The sequence below is a fragment of the Lactuca virosa genome, chromosome 5 (genome assembly GCF_052849685.1).
Source record: "Lactuca virosa cultivar CGN04683 chromosome 5, Lactuca_virosa_CGN04683_v6, whole genome shotgun sequence".
NCBI classification, from domain to species: domain Eukaryota; kingdom Viridiplantae; phylum Streptophyta; class Magnoliopsida; order Asterales; family Asteraceae; genus Lactuca; species Lactuca virosa.
In genome coordinates this window covers 140,174,983-140,192,048 of record NC_136430.1, presented here as the reverse complement: position 1 = coordinate 140,192,048, position 17,066 = coordinate 140,174,983, and positions in this window count along the sequence as shown.

Genomic DNA, 17,066 nt, shown 5'->3' with positions numbered 1-17,066 from the left:
TGCAAGTTAGCAATATTAATTATAGAAAACAAAAGGTTCACTTTGCAAAGTTGCAGGGGTTGAAAAGTTGTTTTACTATAATTAAGGGAGAGAATATTATACTTCGTTTCGAAATCTAAAAGCTTAGATCGAGAAATTTTAATTGAATTTAGTCGAAGGACATATATGCATGTTATGTTGAAAAGATTCAACATAAAGGAATTCTATATATGGCAATATTATAGCAAGAAACTGGTAAAGTATCACGTTTTTCCATTATGAATCGTGTCTCATACGCTTCGGGTATAGGATCGATTGCATATGTTGTAATATTCGACCGTTCTAAATTTTCCAAATGCCTTGGGCATTAAGAGGGAAAAAGGGACTAGAACCAGATTGACTAAAATAATTAAACAACTGTCAACGACAATCTAAGGTTCGCTAAGGATTGGTCGCTTGTGAGCAATTGGAAGTATAGTAATGAATGGACCATATCAACATTATTATGAATAGATAAGACTCTATTCATAATAAGTTGTCATATGGAAAATATTGAAATGTTTCCATATTGGGAGTTGGACGTTAAAAATTTATGTCTAGATTAGAAACTTTTATGCAATAAGGATGTTCAAAAGAATGTACTTTGAATGTGAGACTTCATATCTATGGAATTGCCTTGTAGCAATCTCCAATAGAGTACTTTGTAATTTCATTTGCAAAGTCTTGGTGACATTGGTGCTATAAGATTACAAAAGGATAATTACATAAAATGTTAGAATCTAACATATTCTAATAGGGGCAAGAATTTGGTATTCTTACACTAATGATAAGGATTGGGAATTGTGAAATGAGTATCATTGGAAATGTGTTCAGTTGATCTGTTTCACAAAGTAAGGACCATAGGTAAACATAGTGTGCATGCTTGGAGAATGGGACAACTGTTGTTATAATTCAAGTAATAAGTTGATTATCCGAAACATTATGCAATGAATAATGTGTAATCAATATGGTGATTAAATAAAATGAGTTTTATTTATACTCAAAAGTTTGGGGCCATAGTGGATTCGATTATTATTGTGTTTCACTTTGCATGTTTTGACTTCCCGAATAATAAGATTATTCAAACCATCCACAGTCGCTCATGCTTTGGAAGTAGGTATGAAAGAAGACTATCATGAATTGGCTTGTAGATTGTCTAAAGTGTATTAGACATAGCAAAGGTTTGCTGCAACGTTCATGAGTGCTTATGAATATGATTTGAGCATTGGATTAAACCCACACTCACTTGAATCACTTCATGGATTTTATCACGGGTGATTAGTGAGACGATAATATCTTATATTCTTGAAACCGAGACGTGTGAGTTGTATTCTGCAAGTTGGTTGCACATTGATATTATGTAAACGCACCAGTAACTTGGTGTTATAAAACATATTGTTGTTTGTGATTTGATGAGTAGGTACAAGCGAGCATTGAGTCAAAGTTTATCTGTTCCTTTTACCCAAAGTGGGATAAAAGCGATATCTGTGGGCCCCTCGATGATTTAGTGTTGACACCCTAAGTGCTTGGCCAAGCCGGGACTAAGTTGATGTGTTCAATTGTAGTCTGTTGTCAGTCGTCATAAATCGGAAATAGGGAAACAACACATAGACAAAGAGAATGATTAAATCCATGTCTCAGGCTATATGATATCTAGAATGGAGGAATATATGATCCCTTATCTAAAGGACGCGTTACTGATAAGATCATAGTTGACAGCGACTTTTCAAAGCTACAATTGCTGATCAGGTTCCGAAGTCATATGCAAAATAGTTATTAGACTTATCCAAGTGGGAGACTGTTGGATTAGGTGTCTAAGCCCATAACTATTTTGGTATGTACTTGACCTGATTGTGAGTATGGTCCTTTGGGTTGCCTTCACCATAGTAACTGATAGGATGAATTAAGGAGAAAGAGGATTAATTGTGATTTATTAATATATTATATGAATAATATATTAAAAGAGAAATCATATTGTTTAATTAATATTAGTCAAGAGTTAATAAGAATTAATTTTGTGGCTAAAAGAGATTAATTAAATAAAGGGGACTGATTGTGTAATTATAAGATAGTTGCATAAATGGGCTAATGGACTCCATAGAACTTGGAGTGGACGAAATCTATGGGGAAACTCATAAGAATTCGTCCAAGCCTCTAAGGAGGGAGTCCATGGGCTGCTTAGGGCCTAAGCAGTCAAATTAGGGTTTCCTAATTGAAAACCCTAATAGCCTACCTATATAAGGAACCCCTAAGGCCCCAAAAACGTGGTCAAGTAATCCCTAAGGGTTATTGGACATTTTTGGTGCTCCTCCTCCTTCTCCTAGTTCATCTTGTTGCTCATGGTGTTCGTGACTCCATTAGAGGTGCAACATTTGAGGCACTAAGCTTTCAAAGGTCAAGATCAAGGGGAATTGAGATTGTTATTACTACATAATAATCAAGGTAATATCTAAACCCTTTTATCATGATAATATCGATTATTATATGCTAGATCTAGGGTCTATGAGCTTTGAATGATTATTACATGTTCATTAGACAAACTAGATCAAAAGCTTTAGGGTTTGCATGTACACCATACGACTGATGTAGTGCTCATAACCCATCACTATTTACGTTTACTAAAAAGGTATAAAATGTTTGTATGCAGTTAACGATTTATGTCTATCAAAATTAAAGACACAAATGAAAAATATAAATTTTATCAAGCAAAAGGTTATCCGAAAAAGCATGGGTTAGGAATCGTTTTTAAAAAATTACGCCATTTTTTTTCGTAAGGCTTGTTTTTTCTTTTAATTTTTTATTTTAATAAAAAATAAATTTAAAGTTATTAATACTAAAAAAAAGTTACTAATTAAAATGTAATTATTATATAATAAAGTTTTATTGATTATGATATAAGGAAGTAATGATAAAAAAAATTAGTCAAAATAATAATTATATGTTAATGATATGGTAATAATGACCTAAAAGATAAACCTAATGGTCTATGATGATAGTGTAGATTGGTGTGTCCATAATAGGACCCTATTATGGTGATTGAAAAAATTATTTTCAGTTTTTTCAGAAATATTTATCATATTTTTCATTTTTATTTTTCAGCTTTTAAATTTATTTTATTCAAAATATCGATGTTTCTCTCTTTCTCTTTTATGTCACATTTTTATTGTTTTTATAATATTTTTTAAATAATAGTTTTTATTTTAACTTTTTACCTTTTTTTACTATATTTTTTCTAAATAACAAATTTTTTTTTTTATCTTTTTTGTTTTAAATATTTGATTTTGTAATACAAACCTCTAACAATAAAAAAACACAACAATTAAAAAAAAAACTAATATTACATATACAATGTTTTTAAGGTAAAAAGAACTAAACATTGTTTGTTAAAAAAAGAACACCACAATTAAAAAAACGCCAACGTTGTTTGTTACAAAAAGACTACCACAATATTTCAATTGTCATCAATAGTCATCAATAGTCAAATTTGTTCCTTCTATATTTAAAAGTTGGAAGATACTTGAGCATTGTTGTCAAAAGATGCTTCTTCATCATCTTCATCTCCAATTCCATCTTCCAATATTTCATTTAACTCAACTTCAATGTCTATATTTATCACATTATCCACCACAACAGTTTGAGAGATTATAGAAAAATCATCATTGTCAATCATGTCTATACTAGAATTCATCTACAAAACAAACAAAAACACGCAAAAAATGATCAAAAAATGATCCTACTAACTTGTTGTAACAAGAAAAAATGAACATAATAAAATGTTTGCGATCAATTCTATCTACAAAAAGATAAATACACAAGTTGTGATAAAATCTATCTACAAAAAAATTAAATAGAAACAAAACTGATCAACAATTACATATAAATTGGAAACGAGAAGAATCAGTATCGGATTGTGTGAAGGAACCAGAATCGGAATCAGGTTGAAATAGGAAGAATCATAAAAGCTTTAAGTATTCCGTACCTTGAAGTTTTCTGTCTTGGAGATGAACCGGCGACGGGTGGAGGAGGCCGCAGGTGGTCGGCGATGGGTGGAGGAGGCCGTAGGTGGTTGGCGATGGGCGAAGGAGGCCGCATTTGAAGGAGTAATGGGAGCAGAGCTGTAACACCCCGTTTATTAAATAAATAAATAAATAAAATTAATGAACGAATAGTAGCCCTAAAATCAATAATTATATAGCAAGGTATGATTTCGAGGAGTTAACATAATTTTAAATTTGGGGGTTGAAAGTGTAAGTTCCGGATTGGTTTCGTAAATATTTGTGAAGGCAGTGATTACTTGGTAAATTATAGGGATTTAATCTGAAGGGATTTTGGAAGCTAAGGGTTGAATGGTAACATATGGACTTCATTTGAAAATAAATTGTAGGGGAGGGGCTGTTTTGTAACTGTTGGATTAATCATGAAAATAATTATAAGATCAAGGGTGTAATAGGTAAATATGGGAGCTGTTTTGAAAAGAATTTTATGGAGAGGGACTGTTTATGCCATTATGGCAATAAAATGTTAGGGCACCGGGTATACAACCATAACCCACCGGTACCTAAACCCTAACCCTAAAGGAGTGCAGCTGCCACCTCCACCCTTATGCCTCCCTCACCGGCGCCACCGCTACCCCATTTTCCTATCAGCAAATGGCCGCCAGCGACCACAAGACTGTCGTCGGGCATTAAGTGTTGCAGTGTCGCCGCTACCGTCCCTCTGTATCTTCTTCTTCTTCTTCTTCCTTCTGCCGCCGCCATCTCCGACCGTCGGCGCAACTGCTGCTGCGGTTCCGACGTCAATTCCAGCCGCTTCTATCCACTGTTTCCGCTACAACTCGCGTTGCCGCCCCCTTCCTACGTCTTTCTCTTGCTGCGTCTTAGGGCACTACCACCGTGTTGGAGCCCTAAAACCACCGAGACCGCCGCCGGTGTACTCCCCTTGCTTCTCCGGCTATCGTTTACCACCCCAGGGGGGCTGTTGTGTTCGTGTGGGCAGGCCTTCTGCCGAGTAATGTCGTTAAGAACCACCATGGCAACCGGCCATGGTGGTTGTTGCTGTCAACACCGCCGTCATCCGTTGTTGCCCCCGCTGTGCGCCACCGGGAGGGTGGCTAGGTGCTTGTAAACAGAAGCATGGATGGGTGTGTTTCCGTTATTGGTGTGTATGGTTTTTGATTTATTGGGTTTAGAAAACCCTAATATGGATTTATGGGTTTTGGACTTATTGGGACCCACTTTTGGGCCATTGGAATGGAGTTGTGAATTACACCCAATCACACCATATGACTTACCTAGTAGAGTGATGGACTTAATGGATTAAGTCCTTAATGGGTTAAGTGAGAAACACTTAACCCTAATTGTCATTTTATGTGAAACCCTAATTTCACTTGGGCTTTAACGTTGGGCCTTTATATTGGGCTTTGGTGATTGGGACAATAATAGGCCATCCTAGAACAATCAAATGGACTAGAATAATTTAATGGGCTTTAGGGTAAGGCCCATGTAAGGGGTTTGGGCCCAATTTGGAAAATTGGCCATAGATGGGCGATAGTTTGGGCCTTAATGATTATATGATATTGGGCCATTAGAATGTCAAATGTTGGATTGGAATAAATGGTTGGGCCTTAGAATAATACCATGTAAAGTTTTGGGCCCAATTTGGAAAATTGGGCCATATGTTGGGCTTTGATTCATAGTTTAACAATTGGGCCTTTGGATTGGGCCTTGAGTTGAATCAAGCTAAGATAGGGGTTAAGCATTCTTTTACCCCAAGCATGGACTTATGATTTTTGTGTTGGAATCCAATTATTAATTGGGTGTTGTTTTGATATTGACAGTTCGGGAAGCTGTCATCCAGCAGTCAGCGTTTCGTTTGCGGGACTTCAGCAGTGTGAGGTGAGTTACCTTCCAGTAGAATTGGGTCTACGGCCACAATGCCGGCCCACTAGTAGGGATTGTTTGTCGAGTAGTTGTCTTTGTGATAATTACTTGGGTTTGTCACTATCTGATGTGTTTTATGTGCTAGCATGATATGATGTTATGTGATAGTGGTAGTAGGGGGGAATAGTCCCCAGTTACCGGTCGATAGGGCCGAAGGGGGTAGTTTAGTATCCAGCTATGTTAGATAGATTATGATATATGTGATATGATATTATGTGGTAGTAGTAGGGGGTGAAATAGTCCCTGGTTACTGGTCGACAGGACGAAAGGGGTAGATTGGGCACCCAGATATGCCTGATAGGGGTAGGTTGAGTACCCCGGTATGCCTGACATGGGGTAGGTCGGGTACCCCGGTATGCCTGACAGTATCTGATTTGTACGGTATGTGGTATGATGGGGGAACTCACTAAGCTTCGTGCTTACGGTTTACAGTTTTGGTTTCAGGTACTCGTTTTCAAAGAAAAGGAGTCGGCTCGATCGCAGCGCATCACACTATGTTTTCCGCACTGAGATCTTTGGGATTACACTATGATATGGTTTTATGAGAATATGTTTTGATTATTGACACTTTGGTTTTGACATGAGATATTATTATGAATGTTTTTATACTGTTGGTTTTATATAATAACTTAATTAAAATGAAATTTTTGGTCTTGAATTTTGGGATGTTACAAGTTGGTATAAAGAGCCTTGGTTTGAGGGATTCAGGCACACTCTCGGGTGTGTCTGAACTCAAACTAAGGACTTCGTATGAAAATTTTCAAAAGTAAAATCATTTTATAAAATATGTTTGAAAAGAGAAAATGTCACACCCCCAAACCAAGGATGGCGGAAACGTCCGGGGGTGGAGGACTTCATGTATATAGTATCACAACAACGAGTATAATAGTGCTCAAAGTAAATACAACCATCATAAATATAATTGAAAAGGTTACACCATAGAATAAGTTTACATGTTTCAAAATCAATTACATTATGATGACAAAATGAACTATTTGACGATTTATCGTCTCATCCTCAAAATGCTGTTGGTTTTCCTGTTTCACTGATTTCCTGAGAATACAAGTAGTTTTGAAAAAGTGTCAACAATTAAGTTGGTGAGTTCATAAGAGTTTTGTTTGAGAAAGAAACCGTTTTCCTTGTAAAAGCGACAAAGTATGTTTCCAGAAAATCCAATATTTTCTTTATTAAGTGAAATGAATGCTTCTATGTTATGCGATAATGAACCCTAGAAAGACCCATAGATTTCCTTCTATAATCGCCCAGTGTATATAAGTTATATAAAATTTAAGTTAAATAAACCGTCGAATATAATGGGTCTGCCCTAGGTCCACAACCAAACAAAGAACATGAAGTAAGGCGGGCCCACCAATTCTAAGTCGATTATGACTAGATTCTTATATAACTATAGCATATACACTTAGCAATTATAGCTGAAGTCTAACAATTCTAGATGAAATATAGTTTTAACAGAGATATGATTCCAAAGAAAATCCTATATTTTACTTATAAAAGTTATGTGGTCCTAAATCCCAGGACCGGAAATAAAAAAGTATTTTCCATACTTAAAGATATAAAAGTGGTTTTAAATCGGCATAAAACCCTTTTTAAAGTTAGGTAGTCCTAAATCCCAGGACCGAAAATAAACAAGTATTTTACCATACTTAAAGTAATTCTTGCAAGTTTAAATCGGCATAAACTCGTTTAGTTTAGAAGTAAAACCCCTTTTCAAAGTAGAAGTTTCCATGTAAACTTAAAAGATTGTTAACTACCTATGTGAGTCGCTATAACCATACTATGACGAGAAATAACCTGCATAACGTTTTTCAGACGTTAAGATACTATGACTCTTGTCACCCGTAGACCTGCAGGTCCCACTGTAGGTAGCAGCAAGGTGTGGGGTGTTAAACCCAATATAGATCTATACACAATTATCACGCTCTCCCTACAAGAGACTCTGGTTATAACTTACAGGAATTGGGATCCCGTACTCGAACGTACGGGGAGAGAATTGTCTCACAACCTAAGTTAACTAGTTTACACATAGTTTGATATTAAAACCTCTTCCGTGGAGGAAGTGAAATCACCTTTTATGAAAATACATTAGTGATATGAAATCCTTAAACTATTACTATGATAGTTTATTACGTAAGATATGAAAAACTCATTTGTTTTGAGAGTAAAACCTTTTTCATGTAGTAAAAATCCATAAACTATGCTTATTGAAGTTTATTATATGTATTCGAAATGAATGAGTAAACCTTATCATGAATGACTAAATTTCAGTTTAAGATGATAAACTAACGAGAAAATACATTCAATATTTAGAACTTATTGTTATACACTTTGCTCAACATAATACAAAGTGTTATGAAAGTTATAAGCTGTTAACTAGTTTTTAACCTTTCAGCACTGTTTTAGAAAAATCATAGAAAAATCATACGAAGTCGAAAACTGAATCCGTAAATTCTGAGAGTTCCCAAAATGTGTCTAGTTTGTTCATAATTTTTATTGTGATATTTGGAAGTCTTTAACTTGTGTTACAATGTTCATATTCACAGACTGGTCCGAATTCAATTTTGAAATTATAGGCAGTTTTGTAAAAATCACCATAAATTGTAGAAAAATCGTATGGTGATGTGCAAGTAGTAATTTTAAAGTTATGAACCTGAACTATTTGCACCTAATACAGTTTTGAAAACTAAAATGTTTAAGTTGACCAAAACAGTCCGTGAATGGAGTTGAACTTTTCTGATGAAGGCTGTTAAATGAGTTTAGTTGAGTTCTTGGTGTTTTAACTTGTATTCCCCCCCTTAAAACTTAAGAAAAACATGAAAAAATAGGGGTATGAACTCACCTTGAGTGATTTCAGTAGATGGATGATGGAGAAAAGAAGTGCTCAACTCAAGAACACTTGGGAGATGCTTGAAGATTTGAAGATCTAACACAAATATGACGATATTTGTGTAAGCAATCTATGATTTGGATGAAAGATAGTAGAATATGTAAGTGTAGGAGGAAGATACTTACTAATAGTAGAAGAAAAGCTTGGGGAATGGTCTTGAATCTCGCAATCTAGAGAGAGAATTGAGAGAGAATGATGTTTGTCTTTTGGAGGAAAAATGAGAGAAATGAGAGGAAAGTGAGGAGAGATAGGAGTTTTCAGCCTTTGACCAAGAGTGTGGCTGGTCAAATGGTGGGGAAAGTACTCTTGAATGACCAGGTATGGTGGGAGGGACAAGGGGTTGTACTATGGAGGTATGGGGAGGTTGCTTGTGTCATACACTAAGGCAAAGTCAACACTCCACCCATAAATCTCACATACTAGATTTTATTCTTAGGCAAGGATTTTCCCCAAAATATAATTAAAATATGAATATTTGGGGTTTATTATGTTAAAATACGAGTTTGGGTGAAAATCCCGCATTAAAATCTCGAAAAACGGGCTCAAAACGCTAAAAATATTGAAAATCGGGCAAAAACTGCCAAATTTCGAAATTTGGGGCCGGAGGTTCGGTCCTAGTCCTTAGAACCGAAAGTAGGAGAAGAAACCGAGAGAGAGGGGTTCGGCTGTGCGGGTCGCCTCTTGGACCGAAGGTGAGGCTCGGTTGTGCATGGGAACCGAGAGGTCTCGCAGGCATGCTCATCAGAAGGGACCGAGGGTCAGGATCTCGGACCGAAGGTCAAGTCCTCGGACAGAAGGTCAGGTCCTCGGACCGAAGGTTGGAAGGGAAGAGCCGAAAGTCAGGTCTCGGTTCTGATTAGTCAGGGGACCGAAATAGACCGACCGCTCGGTCCATTTCGGTTGAGAGGGTTTCGGTTCTCAGGAGGTTCGGCTCTAAGAGGTTCGGCTCCTAAGAGGTTCGGCTCCTAAGAGGAGTTTCGGTTCCTAAGAGGAGTTTCGGCTCCTTAAGGCTGTTTTTCGCGTAGACTTCCGTTTTCGAGCTGTTTTCGTCAAATTCGAGGGTCGGGATGCCCCGAGTGATTATAAAAAGTCGAGAGAGATTTTGAGAGATATTTGGGAGAGATTTGTCATACTTGGAGAGATTTGGCATACTTAGAGAGATTTGGGAGAGATTTCACATATTTAGAGAGATTTGGAAGAGATTTAACATTCTTGGAGAGATTTCTCATACAGAGAGAGATTTGGGAGAGATTTTACATTCTTGGAGAGATTTCTCATACAGAGAGAGATTTGGGGGAGATTTCACATTCTTGGAGAGATTTCTCATACTTAGAGAGTTTTATGAGAGATTTCACACACTTGGAGAGATTTCTCATACTTAGAGAGTTTTGGGAGAGATTTCACACACTTGGAGAGATTTCTCATACTTAGAGAGTTTTGGGAGAATTAGAGTGAAAGAGATTGGGAGAGACTTCTTTTGTGACCTTTTTGAGTGTTTGGCTTTGCAACGCAGGGTTTGTACATCCCGTTAAGTCTCGTTATGATTGTTATATGCCCCTGAGGGTTAAGGAATAATGTTTTATCGAGTAGTTTCATCACTTGCCCTGATTAGGGTTTAGAATTTCCGAACACGTGAAAACTCTAAGTGATACTTTATATTAAGATTGCGAGTAGGTACAATAGGAGTCATGATGGAAACCCTAATATACAAGGGTTAGATGAGTTGACCGGTTTGACTTGTTGACTTTAGTTGATTTCGACTTGGCCAAAAATTGAGGGTTGTCACATCATCCCCCCGTTAGAAAGAATTTCGTCCCGAAATTAGCGTTTCGATTGGGACTTCTAGAATTTGGAGGAAAGATGGGGGAACTTTTCGTAGTATGAGGAATTGATATGGTGGGGGAACAACCCGCTTGATGTTAAATGACGACCTTGGAATTTCTTATTGTAACTTGAGCTGAGTCGATTTAAAGGAGTTATTGTTTTGGAATGATGGTGTATTCTACGTGTGCCTTTATGCTCTCCACTTTATACTTGGTATTACCACTATGAATATTTTATAATGTAATTTGCGAGTACTAGCATTACGAATGCTTTATCAATTGTGACGAAATTTGCATTATAAGTCCTACCAGTTTTTTTATAATCGCTTGGTGTAAACTAGTCGTATATCATTAAGATTGCAAGGGAATTCGGATCAGTGACCCCGCCTTAAGCCCACAACCAAACAAGGAACAGGAAATGAGGCGGAATCACACATTCTAAGTCCATAGAATCTTAATGATATATGACCATAATGTTTACACTAGCCGTCATAGATTCACCAGTAACAACCCTGCGTTTTTATATAGATGATAAGACTTATTCGGGTTTTGCCGTGTTCTCGAGATGCTTTCAGCCTTTCTCGAACTTGTACTAAGTCATAAGTGATAACTTCTCTTTGGAGCGCCGCCTAGGGTCTGCTTTAGTGTTTCTCGTCTGATTAGATCGGTAGGGAACATATGGGTTTGGTTTACACGACTAGACTTATTCAGATGATAGGGCGTTCACTCGCACTCCTGGGTAACCTTGTCCCGCAGTTCAAGGTAGGATTCGTACCTGGTCCATCCATCACTTACTTGCGCATATAGGTCATATGTAATTAAGGTTGGTAAGACAGTTGGATGGGTGACTCTGCCCCAAGTCCACAACCAGACAAGGAACAGGAATTAGGGCGGAAACACACATCCAATGTCCGTAGAATCTTAATTATACATTATCCTCGCGTATACGCTTAGTGGCGATAGACTAACCGTATTCGTCCCAAGCTTCTGTGCTTGAACCTCATCTGCTGTATGCGTGACATTCCCGAAGGGTCTTCTGGAAATACTTGTGGTAAGGTTTCGAAAGGTATAATACCCCTCTGGTGAGTGTTTAGGGGTTTCACAGCGAGAGATGACCCGGAGGTCCGTGTCGGATTTATGTTTATGAGAGACGAAGGTTCCAATATTTAGCAGGTTAGGTGAAGGGTCTTTTCGTAGCCGTTAAATCGGGAAGGTGAGGACTATACCGATCGAAATCTAATGATGGCAATAGTATCTTTTTAGGTACGATATGTGTTAAGCTGTATTCGCAAGAAGTGCTCATTAGGGTGATGAGTATCTTGTGTTTCTTTTCAATGTGTTCCGTTTTGTTCGATGTTATTATTACTGCAAATGAATCCTACCACAACGTCTAGCACTGGTAGTGAGTGTGTTCTGATAGCTAGCAATGATACTTGATATCATGATCCCTGACAGGTCACTCTATGATCGAGCGGTATGTGTACGTCTCATGTAATTTGATATTGGTGAAATCGTCGAGCGGGTGGCTCCATCCTAATCCTATTACTAGACATGGAACATGAGTCAAGACGGAATTATTCGCTTTAAGTCTTTAGTATTTTGATTATAATTAACCCCGATGTATGCACCAAGTCATCACAGCTTACAGGTAATGATCCTAAGGTCATATATGATTGTCCTTGATTTAATCTGAACGAGAGAGTATTTTAACTACTTTTTGAAAGACGGAAATTTTAGTAAGCATACCAAATTCATTACAAACATATGGTACTTAAAAGTTTTGCCGTTGGAAACATTACAAAAGTCCTAAAAAGGTTTCCTTGTTGCTCCTACTGGTTTGTTCGTCACACTCCTCCTGCTCCCCCGTCATTCTTCTCAGTTGGACATTCCCTCTTGAAGTGCCCCCTTTTTACCGCATAGGTAGCATACTGGGCCTACCTTGGTGTTGGTGATTGAAGGGAGGTGCTGGGTTTGGTTTTTGCAGAAGCGGACAGTATGTCCGTTCTCGTTGCAGTTTTTACAGTGCATCACTGGGCAAGCCCCATTATGGTGGAAGTTACACTTGTTACAGTTTGGGAGTGTTCCCATATATGGTCTGACCGGTGCGGGGGTGACAGACCTTGTGGCTAGTGTCGGGGCATGTGTCGTGACTAGTGTTGTAATGGCAGGGGCGGCCATGGGTTTTCGTCTTTTAGCAACTCTTTGAGATTGGTTGCGCTCCTTTTTGTTCCAAAACTTTCGCTTCTTGTTCGTAGGTTTGTGGCCTGAGGCGCCTTCATTGGCAGACACCCGCCGGTGTTCCTGATTGGTACAACGATTTATATTGTCGGTACCGCTTCCATCTCTTCTGGCGTTGTTAGCATTGAGTTGAGCCATGACGGCTGTCACGGCTGCCGTGACTGCAGCTTGAAAAGTAGCAGAGTCTATCTGCAGGGTTGGCGCCTTGCTAGTTGGTTGGTTGCCTCTTGGTGAAGACATAGCTCTGAGACGGAGTTATGGTAGTGGGTAGAAGTAGGTTTCGTACAGGCGTTAAGCTTTACTCATCTTAGGACCATGTTTGTCCAAACACACTTAGCTGAGGAGTTTTGATGGGATCCGGTGTATTAGCGCTCGTATGATCGCACCCTATAGGTCTACGAAGAAGGGCACCTTTTAACTATGAGGCTTAAAAAGGTGAGATGATAGTGAGTCTTGAGTAAGGGTTTATATGTCGGGAGTTATTTATCTTAGTTCTGAGTGTATCGTGTTCCGGTTGTTTATGGTGTTCTGCAAATAGTTCATAATGAAAGTATATATATAATAAACTCATGTATTTTAGTAGTTCTGTATCCAAGTGAAACCTTGTAATTTGATCCAAGCTAGGTCCTTCTTACGATTAATTGATGTATGCTTAGTTATATATTAAGACTAAATAGACTTTCGAGTCTGTTAGGTATGTCCTAAGCCCATCTTGTTGATATGATTCTAGTAATTATGGTTTCGGAGAAAATTTTGACCTTGATGCAGGTATACCTCACATCCATGCAAGGAAAAGTTTTGATAGCAAATAGATCTCTCGATTAGTATAACCGTTTAAATCGCAGTGTTGTGCTTACACATAGAATAGAAGAGCACCAATGCATACTCATGAACCTAATTTACAAGGTCTTGTGAGCGGTATGAACTCTACTCACGACGATCCGTCCCTTGCGATGCCTGAGGCAAAGTCGATGCACCTTGCAGCTCTGCCAATCGACGCTTGGCTGCAACCATTCTCTCTTCGAATGCCGTGTGCCTACCCTGCTAGTCTTTTGCCTCTGCCCGAGCGGCGATAAGGTCTAAAAAAAAGAGAGTTGGTCTCTGAAATAGTAGTCTCTTTCCGAGTCTCGGGTACGTGAGACGGTAGGGTCTGTAGTAGCGCGTAGTTTTCGAACTCGGTTTGCAGTCTCCCTGTTTTAATCCCCGATGTTCGCGATCCGCCGGGTCCTTGCCGGGAGGGCTCTGTCAGTCGGTCCCCCGTGGTTGAGGTCATAGCACCCTCGTTGGTCTCCACATGGTGATTGCCGTCATTGCCGTCGACTCCAACCCTCGATCACGGTTGCCCAACGGGGCACAGGTCCGATGTAGTCGAAACGGTTCGCGGGAACCCTGGCTATGCATGGAGGGTTGATTACCTCCGGTTCCGCTTCTGATTCTTATCATAACCATCCACCATTTCCATGGTTGGGAAAATAGGGGTCGCCTGGTAAGTAGGATCTTGCTATGTTATACGTGCGAGAATAGGAGTGGGGGAGATAATTAATAGGCGTCTAATCCTATAATTACTTATAGGGGGTGATCCTTATCAGTCACATCTATAATCACATAGTGCATACCAGTTATACATAGTCTGAGATAGAATAGACCTTCGAATAAATGACTATACTCTAAGTCCACAACCAAACAAGGAACATGAAGTAGAGCAATAGTCATAGATTCTGAGTCTATAATGTCTTTAATTATGTATAACCTTGGCGTATGCACTCAGTCGTTAAAGACCTACTAATAGGGGTCTTTAGTTTTCACATAAGTTGGTTATGGTATCACAAAATACTCCTATAGTATTTTAATGTTTGACTTATGCTTTTCAATGTTTGTTTGTAGATAGAATTGGTAAGTTTTTAGACTTGTTGCAACGCCACAACCATTCCCGGGCATATGCTAATCACCTCTGGGTTAGACATAGTTGATCATGCTATGTCATTCCCAGACCTGACTATACATCCCCAAGCCTACTTGTGTCATTCAACAATCATTACTTATGTTTTGTTCTAGAATGATGCTGACCTTAGTATGTATGCATGCATGTATACTTTTAACAAGAAACTATTTATTTCTAAAAGTATAGTTATTTGAAAAATGTTAAATCAGAGACCTTAGTCCCAATGCATTTATAGTTTGTATATCTTATGTGGTTCGATATACTTAGTTCACTATAAACAATGCTCTGATACCAATCTGTCACACCCCCAAACCAAGGATGGCGGAAACGTCCGGGGGTGGAGGACTTCATGTATAGTATCACAACAACGAGTATAATAGTGCTCAAAGTAAATACAACCATCATAAATATAATTGAAAAGGTTACACCATAGAATAAGTTTACATGTTTCAAAATCAATTACATTATGATGACAAAATGAACTATTTGACGATTTATCGTCCCATCCTCAAAATGCTGTTGGTTTTCCTGTTTCACTGATTTCTTGAGAATACAAGTAGTTTTGAAAAAGTGTCAACAATTAAGTTGGTGAGTTTATAAGAGTTTTGTTTGAGAAAGAAACCGTTTTCCTTGTAAAAGCGACAAAGTATGTTTCTAGAAAATCCAATATTTTCTTTATTAAGTGAAATGAATGCTTCTATGTTATGCGATAATGAACCCTAGAAAGACCCATAGATTTCCTTCTATAATCGCCCAGTGTATATAAGTTATATAAAATTTAAGTTAAATAAACCATCGAATATAATGGGTCTGCCCAAGGTCCACAACCAAACAAGGAACAGGAAGTAAGGCGGACCCACCAATTCTAAGTCGATTATGACTAGATTCTTATATAACTATAGCATATACACTTAGCAATTATAGCTGAAGTCTAACAATTCTAGATGAAATATAGTTTTAACAGAGATATGATTCCAAAGAAAATCCTATATTTTCCTTATAAAAGTTATGTGGTCCTAAATCCCAGGACCGGAAATAAAAAAGTATTTTCCATACTTAAAGATATAAAAGTGGTTTTAAATCGGCATAAAACCCTTTTTAAAGTTAGGTAGTCCTAAATCCCAGGACCGAAAATAAACAAGTATTTTACCATACTTAAAGTAATTCTTGCAAGTTTAAATCGGCATAAACTCGTTTAGTTTAGAAGTAAAACCCCTTTTCAAAGTAGAAGTTTCCATGTAAACTTAAAAGATTGTTAACTACCTATGTGAGTCGCTATAACCATACTATGACGAGAAATAACCTGCATAACGTTTTTCAGACGTTAAGATACTATGACTCTTGTCACCCGTAGACCTGCAGGTCCCACTGTAGGTAGCAGCAAGGTGTGGGGTGTTAAACCCAATATAGATCTATACACAATTATCACGCTCTCCCTACAAGAGACTCTGGTTATAACTTACAGGAATTGGGATCCCGTACTCGAACGTACGGGGAGAGAATTGTCTCACAACCTAAGTTAACTAGTTTACACATAGTTTGATATTAAAACCTCTTCCGTGGAGGAAGTGAAATCACCTTTTATGAAAATACATTAGTGATATGAAATCCTTAAACTATTACTATGATAGTTTATTACGTAAGATATGAAAAACTCATTTGTTTTGAGAGTAAAACCTTTTTCATGTAGTAAAAATCCATAAACTATGCTTATTGAAGTTTATTATATGTATTCGAAATGAATGAGTAAACCTTATCATGAATGACTAAATTTCAGTTTAAGATGATAAACTAACGAGAAAATACATTCAATATTTAGAACTTATTGTTATACACTTTGCTCAACATAATACAAAGTGTTATGAAAGTTATAAGCTGTTAACTAGTTTTTAACCTTTCAGCACTGTTTTAGAAAAATCATAGAAAAATCATACGAAGTCGAAAACTGAATCCGTAAATTCTAAGAGTTCCCAAAATGTGTCTAGTTTGTTCATAATTTTTATTGTGATTTTTGGAAGTCTTTAACTTGTGTTACAATGTTCATATTCACAGACTGGTCCGAATTCAATTTTGAAATTATAGGCAGTTTTGTAAAAATCACCATAAATTGTAGAAAAATCGTATGGTGATGTGCAAGTAGTAATTTTAAAGTTATGAACCTGAACTATTTGCACCTAATACAGTTTTGAAAACTAAAATGT